The sequence below is a fragment of the Pteropus alecto genome, unplaced genomic scaffold (assembly GCF_000325575.1).
Source record: "Pteropus alecto unplaced genomic scaffold, ASM32557v1 scaffold44, whole genome shotgun sequence".
NCBI classification, from domain to species: domain Eukaryota; kingdom Metazoa; phylum Chordata; class Mammalia; order Chiroptera; family Pteropodidae; genus Pteropus; species Pteropus alecto.
The window spans coordinates 2,568,928-2,579,525 of record NW_006436812.1 but is presented as its reverse complement, the minus strand read 5'-3'; positions in this window follow the sequence as shown (position 1 = coordinate 2,579,525).

The following is a 10,598-nucleotide window of genomic DNA, read 5'->3' as shown; positions in this document are numbered from 1 at the left end:
CTTTCCCATATGCCAGAGGATTCATAATTTATTTAAAAAATAACATCTCCCCCACCCGTACCATTTCCCCCCACCAAATCTCACATGAAATTGGAAAATCTACAAAGTGCTTAGAAAGTCGTGTGTCTCCATCCTTGTGGGGCGGTGTAGACGAAAAGAACAGAATCGACACCCTCAAGTCAGCTCAAAGTAACTCATGTCCTTTTCTGGGGCTTTCTCAGCACCCCACAGACCAACATCCAGTTTGTTGACATCAAATTTAAAGCCAGGTGGACCTCAGTCCCACACAGGGCACCCCTTCCTATCCGGTCCCCTCCCAAGGACACAAATGGAGCTCGCCAGCCCCTCAATGTGCATCAGGGGTGTGGCTAGGGGGCTCTGCTCACGCCCGGCACGCCCAGCTGGGCACCACACCTCGTCGATTTGTAATTTAGAAACATGCAACATGCTTGGCCAAGGTAGCAAAAAAAGAAAAAAAAAAAAAAAAAAGAAAAAAGAAAAAGGAAAAGGTGGAAACACACATATGTTCAGTCCCATCCCTCAAGTCAGCTCAAAGTAACTCATGTCCTTTTCTGGGGCTTTCTCAGCACCCCACAGGGGACACGTCATCCTCGACTTCACCCTCTTCCCTCGCCCGCCATAGCTTGTCTTCCACAAACTTCTTCCTCCCCAGCCTGTGAGCCCCTTTGCTCTCTTTGCTCCCAATTCTCCAGGCCCCGTATCATGCCCAGGTCTTTCCTGAAGAGGAGGAGGCAGACGGGGCTGAGAGGGCGATGCACCAGAAGGTCTGATGCAAGTCAGACCAGAAATGTTCAGAAGGCAGGGGAAAATCAGCAAAAAAAGAAAAAAAAAAAAAAAAGAAAAAAAGAAAAAGAAGAAGGTGGAAACACACATATGTTCAGTCCCATCAATTACAAGCTATAAAAACAAAGTTGCCTTGCATGGCCAGAGGTAAGGTTCTGAAACCAGGCCCACTGGGCCTGCCCGATGCCCGATGTGTCCTGTTTGATGTCCACACATCCATCGGTATGTCCCCTCTAGCCAGCCACAGGGCCATGGCTTCAGTGTAGCCTTGGGGCTCCAGAAAACAAAGGGATGAAACCAGGGGTCTGCTATTCTGCATTCTTAGAACTTGCTGAAATATTAGAGACACATTATGCTGTAATGTCCAGAAATTCAAGGGTTGTGAAAGAGAGTACAGGCTTGAGGTGCGAAGGCCAGATTCTTCTTCTTCTGTTTTAGAGGTGCTGTTCCTTGACCTTGAGGCACTCCTGTTCTTGTCTGGGTTACTGTCATTGGCTCCACAGGATGAGCCTCCATCACCTTGCCCAGCCTTCAGGGCAAAGAGCTCTTCAAGAGCTCAATGAATCTTAATAAAAAATGGAAATGGCTTTCCCCCTTCATTTTAATTAACATTATGTCTACATTTCTGGGATAATGGATAATTAAGTGAGTTCCCTTGGCATTACAATGTTCTTGGAAATAATTTATGGTTTTGTTTTACTCTGTGAAGGCTGTTTGGGTTGGTACTGAAGTTTCATCATAAATATTTCCGAGGAGTATTTGCACGTCAGTGATTTGTATTCACGCAACCACGATGCCGCATTCTGGGGAAGTGTCTCATGTACTATTTTCTCACAGGCAATGCTTCCATTCTTTGCTTGCTTTTCAGGCACAGAGTCCTGTTGTAACATGAGACCATGGCCATTGTTGAAATGGTTGGCCTGAGAAAGAATGTCAGTGCACTTTCTGAAACTGGGCTGGGCTTAAGTCTTCTCATCTAAAAGGGAAACAGTAATAATAATGAGTTGATATTTATTGAATGCCCATAGGACCATGCTAAAACATTTTGCCTGCATCATCCACGTTCAGTCTTCAGAATTAACCAAGAGCCTAGGTGCTATTGTTGTCATCCCCAGCTTATGCCTTCAGGCTTGTGGCCCCTTCTTCCATCTTCAAAGCCACCAGCAGGACATCTTCAAATCTCTCTCTGATCCTGACCCACCTGGCTTCTTCTTATAAGGACCCTTGTAATTATATTGGAATACCCGGATAATCTCCCCATCTCTATATCCTTAAATTAATCACACCTACAGTCCTCCTTGGGATATGTTACCTGTGTAACATATTTATAGGTTCTGGGGATTAGGACCAAGATATCTTTGGGGAGCATTATTTAGCCTCCTATATCATCACCCAGACGTTTTTGTGAGAGTACCATTTAGAAGTGACAGGTGCAGGCTCTGAAGTTAAACTGACTTGGGTGCAAATCCCCTTTGTCACTTACTCCCTGTATAATTTGGCTTTGAGCAGCCTATGTTTCAATGAACTTATCTTTGAAAGGGGAATAATAATGCCACTACCATCCTGGTAGGGTTGTTATAAAAATTAAGTGAAATGATGATGGAAAGTGCTTAGCACAGAGGGAGACACATAATAAACACTCAAAATTGTTTGATGCTACTTCTTTTACTTAGTTATTATTATTATTTGGTGCAATGCTCCACCCTTACTTTCCTACTTAACTCCTCTAAAAAATATCCATGGGATGAAAGAAATATAGAGATGATGAGAACCATTATCATAAATAGTAATCTTTCATTTAAATTGCTTTTCGACAGACTTTCTTTTATTTCATTTCATCTTTATAACTACTGTTTGAAGTAGGTGGTAGCATCCTTATCTTGCATAGAAGAAAACAAAGATTCAAGAGGATTAAGATACTTGCTCAGAACCGTAGAGCTGCCACACAGCAGAGCTAGAACCCAGATTCTCACCTGCTGGTTCCAAGACTGCTCATCCCACCTTTTCACACCTGCCTTCCCTTCTAAGGTGAAGTAAAGGAGGAGGATGGGATGGTCTGTAGGTTTGCACATGGTGTAGGAGGATAAATCGAGGAAGGTGGGGAGAAATTACAATCACTTGTTGATTGAGCTTTACTGGTCCAGAGTCATCTACATATTGGAAGATCTGAAATTTCATGAGCTTCCTTGTCATCTTCAAGCCCCACAAGCCTCCGTAGATCTAACTGTGAGTCCCCTGCTCTCATTAAATATTCCACCCCGCCCCCAGCAGGAAAGTCTCCCCACCTGGCTCATTCTCTTATTGCCCAACCCAGATGTATCCCGCCTTGTCCTCAACCTAACAGATTTCACCTCCCTGCCAGTCCACAGAACAATTCCAATAAACCAGTCACATCCTCCTGCAGAAACAAGAGGCCATCTCGTCCTCTACCACTATGAAGCCAGCCTCTCTAGCCTCTGCTGGATCTCTCTGCTTTGAGTACAATCTCCATGTGGCCCTGTGTGGTATGTGGTGTCTTAGCTCTCCCAGGCTGTGACTATACGTGACTAATAAACTATGTTGATCTCTTCTGTCCACTGTCCAGTGTTGTGCATTCAGCCATTTCATACTACGTAGAGTTGGGGATCCCTCTGTCACCAGTGGGGTAAATAGAAGATGATCAGAACAATCCTCCAGGTTTTGAGTTCTAATTCGCCATACTCAGTCACTGCAATCTCAGACCCTCTCAGGGTCTCTGCTTTTTCATCTCAAAAATGGGGCTATTATTGGTGTCCACTTGACATGTTTCATATGAAATTTAAACAAAATACATGTTTATGTATCCGGCATATAAAACATTCAACAATTTTCATTCATTCATTCACTCACTCATTCAACAAATATATATTAAGCACTCACTGGTTTGTGGGGATGAAGCAAACTATTATCAGAAAAACCCAGGTTCTCAATTATGAGTTTAGCCGACTATGCTATCAATGAGTACCTGGACGTGAATGCAAGATATTTTAATGACCAGTTCTGGGTGAATTTGAAAATAAATCGCAGGCCTTCTTTCCAAGAAATGACAGTATTTCAGCTTTCCCTCCTACATCAATAAATCCCCTGGATCTATTCCCTCTGCCAGTACTTTCCTCTAAGCCACTCGATGTATCTTGACTTTAAATTGTGAAAAAGTTAAGACATACACAGTTGTTAAACTTCTAAGCTTGAGATTTGCTGGACCCTGCGTTTCCAACCCAGCACAAAAGTGTTTTCATTAGATGATCGCCCAAGCTGTAGCTGGCGTTCTACAATTCTATTTGGCACATAGAAATGTATTTCTTTCTGACTGCATTATATTACCCTACTTATTGAGCCATTTATCACATAGTGTGGGACCCAGTTCTGTTTTATCGAAACTACAGAATCAAGGATCCTTGTATTCACACCTTCCTACATCTCTGCAGGTCCTTTTCTGGAGAGAGTTGTTTCTTGTGACTGTTGACAAGCTAAGCAATCTCCTCGTTCCATTACCCTGGATTCAGCATGGATTCCATTGAAAATACATGCATCTTATAAAAGGGCCCCCCTGCCCCAGTGGGATGATGGGATTGCACTGCCCCAGCATTTAGCATTGGATGCAGAATAGTGGAGCAATTATGGGTCCTGGTACTGCAGGCAGCTACTGGAGCTGAGTTCAAATCCCACCTCTTCCACTTTCCCACCCCGTGACCTTGGATCAGTTGTTTTTTTTTAACCTGACTGATCCTCGAACTCCTCATTTGTAAAACAAATGGAGATTATAATATTACCAAACCCAGAGAGTTGTTGAAATGAATAAATGTTTGGAAGAGTATTGTGTGTCTTAGAAGTATGTTAGCTATCATTTTTAATTTTTTTTCATAACTTGGTATCATCTTCTAATTCCTTTGGGGTAGAAGGAAGGATAGAGAGGATAAGATGAATTGTACTCATTTATTCATCCAACATTTATTATGTGCTTACTATGTATCATGTACTATCCCAGGCATTGGGGATGCAAAGAGATTAAGATGAATAAGACATAGCCTGAGTCCTCATAATTCTGTTTACTGTGGAGCTTTTGCAGGAAAGATAGGCTGAATCCTGCCCTACTCCCCATCCCACCCATCGCATGACATGCTCCCCAACGACTGCTTGGCTCCTGGATTTTCACCTCTAAATGACTCGTGTACAACATTAATAGGCAGCTCCCTAGAAAGGCCTCCAGACTTGAAGTCAGCAGACCCAGTTTAAGTTCAAGTCGCCCACTTAACCTTGAGCTTTCTCACGTCTTCACTTTCTCCTCTTTATAACCAGGAATCACACTATCCGCACAGTCTACCATGCAGAGCCAAGTCTGTTGTCCTGTATCTGGAAAGTACTTTGTCACTCCAAAGTAACAGTCCCAATGCGAGACGCAGAACACCCTCTCTGGGTCCTGCTGGGAGAGGTAGAGAATGTGTGATGAAACAAGTTAAAACCCGGCAGGTATTTCTGTCTCCTTCTGTTAAACCTGGGTTTGGCAACTTTTAAAATTCTTCTCCTTGATTCTAAAGCAAGGTCCTAAGGGAACCTGTGAGACAAGCTGTCAAATAATAACTGAAAAGTTAGATAAACTTAAGGAAGCTAAGAGGTGGGTACCTTTCTGATGCTTTTTGCCTAAAGGTAGGAAAAAAGGGAAAAGTGCAGTCTTAATGTTCTTGGAAACCAAAGTCTTGTCTGTAGCTGCCTCCTCTACATTCTGAACCTACTTGGAGAGCAAGTTGCTCAGTGGGGCATTCTTCTGGTCTACAGTGAAGTAACTGCCCAGTAAATGCCAGTAATGGCCTCAGCTCAGTCACTGTGACAATCTAAACACACATACATATTTCCAAATATTATCTAGGGAAGAAATTGGCAAACTTTTTCTGTAAAGATCCAGATAGCAAATATTTTGGGCCTTGCTGGCCATACGGTCTCTGTCGCAAACAACTGAACTCTGTGTCGCAGTGTGAAAGCAGCCACAGACATGTCAACAAATGGGTGCGGTTGTGTGCCAATAAAGTTTTATTTACAAAAACTGGTGGAAGGCTGGAATTGGCCTATGGTTGTCCTTTGAGGACCCCTATTCTAGAGGATCATGCCACCCCCATTAGAATTCTCTTTTTTTTATACAGAGAAAACAGGGAAGAGAAATGGGCTGGTTGTCCTCGGTGGCACTGATAATCAGAAAATGATGGCTTCCTCATAGAAGAAGAAGGAAATGCCAAAATGGGAGATTTTTTTAATCGATACCTGAGGTTTCCAGAGAAACAGGACTGGTAGATAGATAGATAGATAGATAGATAGATAGATAGATAGATAGATAGATAGATAGATAGATTAGTATGAGGATTTGGCTCACACAATTGTGGAGGCTGAGCAGTCCCACTAACTGCTTTCACCTGGAGCCCGAGAAAAAGCTGGTGGCACAATTCAGTAAGTCTGAAGCCCTGAGAACCAGGGAATCCTGGGGTCTAAGTCCCAGTCTGAGATCAAGAGAAGATGAAATGAGATGTCCCAGATCAAACTGGGAGACAGAAAAGAAGAGGCAAACTCCTCCTTTTTCCACCTTGTGTTCTCTTTAGGCCCCCAACAGATTGTACGATGCCCACCCACACTAGAGAAAGCAGTCTTCTGGGTCCATCCACTGATTCAAATGCTAATCTCATCTGAAAACACACTCATAGATACATCCGGATATCTGAGCATCCCCTGATCCAGTCAAGTTAACACATAAAATGAACAATCACACCTTCCGTACTTGTATTTTTAAAGTTGAGGTATCATTTACATAAAATAAACATACAATACACACATATAATTTACATATAATAAAATACATATATTTTAAAGGCGCAGTTCAATGAGTTTTGACAAAAATATACCTGTGTGATGGCATCTCAGTTTATATACAGGATATATATTTTTTTTACCCCAGAAACTATTTCATGCCACTGGCCTATCTAGGATGCCCCAACCTGACGTAACCACTGTTCTGATTTTTAGTTCTGTAAATTATTTGTATCTGCTTTTGTACTTCATACATTGCGATATACTGCTTATACCATTTTTGCATCTTGTTTTGACTTTTTCATTAGATAAAAAGGGGGTATCAAAAATAATATAGAAAAAAAATTGATTGTCAAAATCAGTTTAATCTCATTGCCTAAACAGCGTTTCTGTTTTCATTGTGGTAAATTCTCCTCCAGATCTGACCTATGCGTGCACATATTTTAACATAATTTCTTTTCACTCTTTACACACCATTTCCCCTGATTTTTTAATTTAATGACACATCAGACACACTTCCCTTGTTTCCATGGAATTACCTTAATGATTGTTTAGTGGTTGTCTAAAATTTCAGCCTGCCGATGTGCTCCAAATTGCTAAAACCACCCCGCTCCCATGGAGAGAGATGTATGACAGATGTATGCTTATTCCGCATCATGGAGAGAGGTGGTATATCTAGGTACATTCTGAGGAGACTGACCCCTGGGTCCATGTTCTGGCTCTGTGCCTTGGTTTCTCATCTACGAAGCAGGGATCATAACGAGACCTACGTCATAGGGTTGTTGTTAGATTGAATGAGTTCCACTGTGTCAGATACTCAGAACAATGTCTAGCACATAATAAGCACTATCATGATTGGGCATCTAGCTTGTTGTCCAGTTTTTCATAGATGATGTTGTCACAGTTACTAAGGACATACAGCTTTTACCTTGCACTGAATTCTTCCTAAGGTAAATTCCCAGGAGGAGAGTTAAAGAGATGGGACAGCCAATGGCTTTCCTGTGTGTTGTCCACCCTCCTGTGTTCCCTTCTCAACTAAGGACACCCACCCCAAACTCCTCACCTTTGATGATCCTTCTCCCTGACTTACTTCTCATGCTTATAAATTGTAAGATTCTCCAGATGGTGTCTCCAATTTCTTGAATAAATCTGGCTCTCATCATTTCCACTGCCATTACCTGAGCCCAGGTATTATCACCTCGCTTATGCATTACTGAAACCACCTCCTAATTTAATTCCCCACCTTCATGCTCACCTCTTCCTGCGAGTTCTTTATTGGTTGACAGAGCTCTCCTGACAATAGGATCATCTGATCATGTCACATACCTGTAAAGGTCCCGCCCCACTTAGGATGATCCAAAGTCCTTCATATGCTTTCCAGGGCCCCTGTTGATTTGGACTCTGCTTGACTTGCTCATCCCTCCAATCTGACATGACCCCCTCTCCATCCTTCTCTCTGTTCCTCAAGTGAAGCACGGTCTTTCTCACCTTTGTGGATCTTTATTCACCTCTCTCTCAGGCCAACTGAGGCTCAGCCTTGAGATTTCAGCTTGGCTCTAAGCTCGGGGGAAAACCCATCCTTGACCTCCCAAGTCCAGGTTGGGGGGCTCTTTCAGATGTCCCTTGATACCTCAGCATTTCTCTTAGTCATTCGGCACTTTTGGGACTACTTATTTATTATGCGTCTCTACCACTAGAAGGGGCCCTGTCTTTTTACTCTCCTGAATCCCTTACACCTACTCCGGTTCCTAGCACATAGAAAGCACTCAGGATATGTTTGTTAAATGAGGGATTTTTTTGATTTCAAGAGAATTGTAGCAATTTAGCACCAATGGTATACAGATGTCATTTCACCTGTGGGCTTGACTGCATTGGGTGGTGGTGTTGTAGAAATGTGTTCATTAATTCAGTTAGTCCAAAATGATACCTTCAGATAATTTTAATTTGCATTTATTCAATTATTAATAAGAAATCTTTTTTTTTTAAAGAAAGAGACCAAAAGTTAAGGAAGGCGAAGTCTGAGACAAGGCTCAGATATACCCTCCCTTTATACACCCTTACTTCGTTCACTTGCCCATTTGTTCATTTAACAAACATACAAAGTTCCAGGTTGTGTGCTAGGTTCTCAGGATTTGGGGTGAATGAGACAACCTCCCTTCCACAGGGAAGTCAAAGTCAAGAGAGGACATCAGACATGTAAATATATAATAGCAAGAGAGGGTAATGAGTACCATGATAAAGAGACAGACAACGCACTGGTGTTTGTTTCAAATTTGAGAAGATTCTGGGCTATTTGTATGTTGAGAGCAAAACTTGCTTCCAAGTGTTCTCTTACCCATTCATGAGGATAAAAGAGCCCCAGTGGAAGATTCCTTCATCTTCTTCAGGATTTCCCCAAATATCTTGCCCTTAGGATGAAATTTAGTCTCGTTAGCATGCCCATCGCCCAGACTCAAAAACCTGGTCATCATTCCAGATGATGCTTCTCTTCCCCCTGGTTAGACACCCCGTTTCACATTTGACTAGCTTCATAATGAAACAAGAAGAGCTAGTAATATTCCTCTTTGTCAAGAAGACCTCATAATGACTAGAAAGGGTTCTCCATCGGGAGGAAAGGAACCCATCAAGGACACAGCTCTCTGGGATTTCGCTCCTTGAGGACCTGGTTCTACTAAACATCAGAGGTGTTCTCCAACACACACAGAAGCTTCTCACAGTGAGTCAGATGGAAGACCAGTGACATCTCCCGACAATGTTCTGATCAAAGAGTTTACACCCTCGGAGATCCAATGTCATCCTCTCCATAAGTCGGTCAGCAGAACAGGAAGGTTATTGGAGCTTGTGTTGGGCTCACCTCACGTGTATCCTTAAGGGGATGGCATTGCATAAACCTGACTCTATCCTCAAATACTTTATGGTTTAGGTGGGAAGACAGGATACACACAACTGAGGAAAATAGAAAATGATAAGTATATGTGACTGCTGAAGAAGAGGAAGATGCGTGAGAGCTTTGTAGAGGAAGTAGCCAAGAGCAGGATCTCGGTCGGTGGGGTTTGGCAAAATAGAAGGAATGGGGAAGGAAGCTCAGGAGAGGGGTTACCTCACTAGCAAAGGGGTACAGATAGAGTGAGCTTGGGATGTTCAAGGCTCAGTAACGATAACTTCCTGAGGGGATCTGACCAGCAAGAGCTGGTCGAGCTAATCGAACGGCTGACTTGCAGGGGTGTTGGGAAGATTGTCTGTGAACCCCTCTCCTCAGGTGCTCAAAACAGGATACCCAGAGAAGAGCCTTTGACCTCCCTGGAGGTCACTGCCAAGGCTGCAACCTGGGTCTCCAGTTGTTTGCCAGTAATTTGTATTTGCCCCCATGGAGAGAAAAAATGACCAAGTCTGTCAACACTTCTCACAACCTGCCTTTTAATGTATTAACTGCTGTTCTCATCAGAGACACTTAGTACAACAAAAGCATTTTTTAAAAGAACAATTATCCCCCTCCACAAGAGCAAACAAAGGCCTTAGTTACCAAACTGCCAACTTCATCAGCAAGTGTGAGACACACACGCGCGCACACACACACATACACACACAACCCCCCTCCAATATCCCAGGAGTGACGTGTGTGAGTCAAAGGCTTTTTGTTCCACCACAAACCTCCCAAATTATAAGAAAAATTATAAAGAAAAACATACGAGGTCCCAGAAACAATTCAGATCCGTGAAGATCCCCCCTGCCCCATCCTACCCCCTTATGTAGGTCTTTTCTGTGTCTCAGGAAAAGAGAATCACCCCCTGCCTACCACACATGGTGGAAGGCTGGCAGCCAGCACTGCTCTGCTTCCAGCTGATTCTTGGGTGGCAGACAAGCAGCCCATGCCAGCAAAAAGTTTGAGAGTCCTTGTGCACAAACCCTTTTCCTTTCCCCTCCCTCTCTCTCATGTGACACGAAGTAGGAAGGCATATCTGTGTAAGGAGGATTCATCAAAA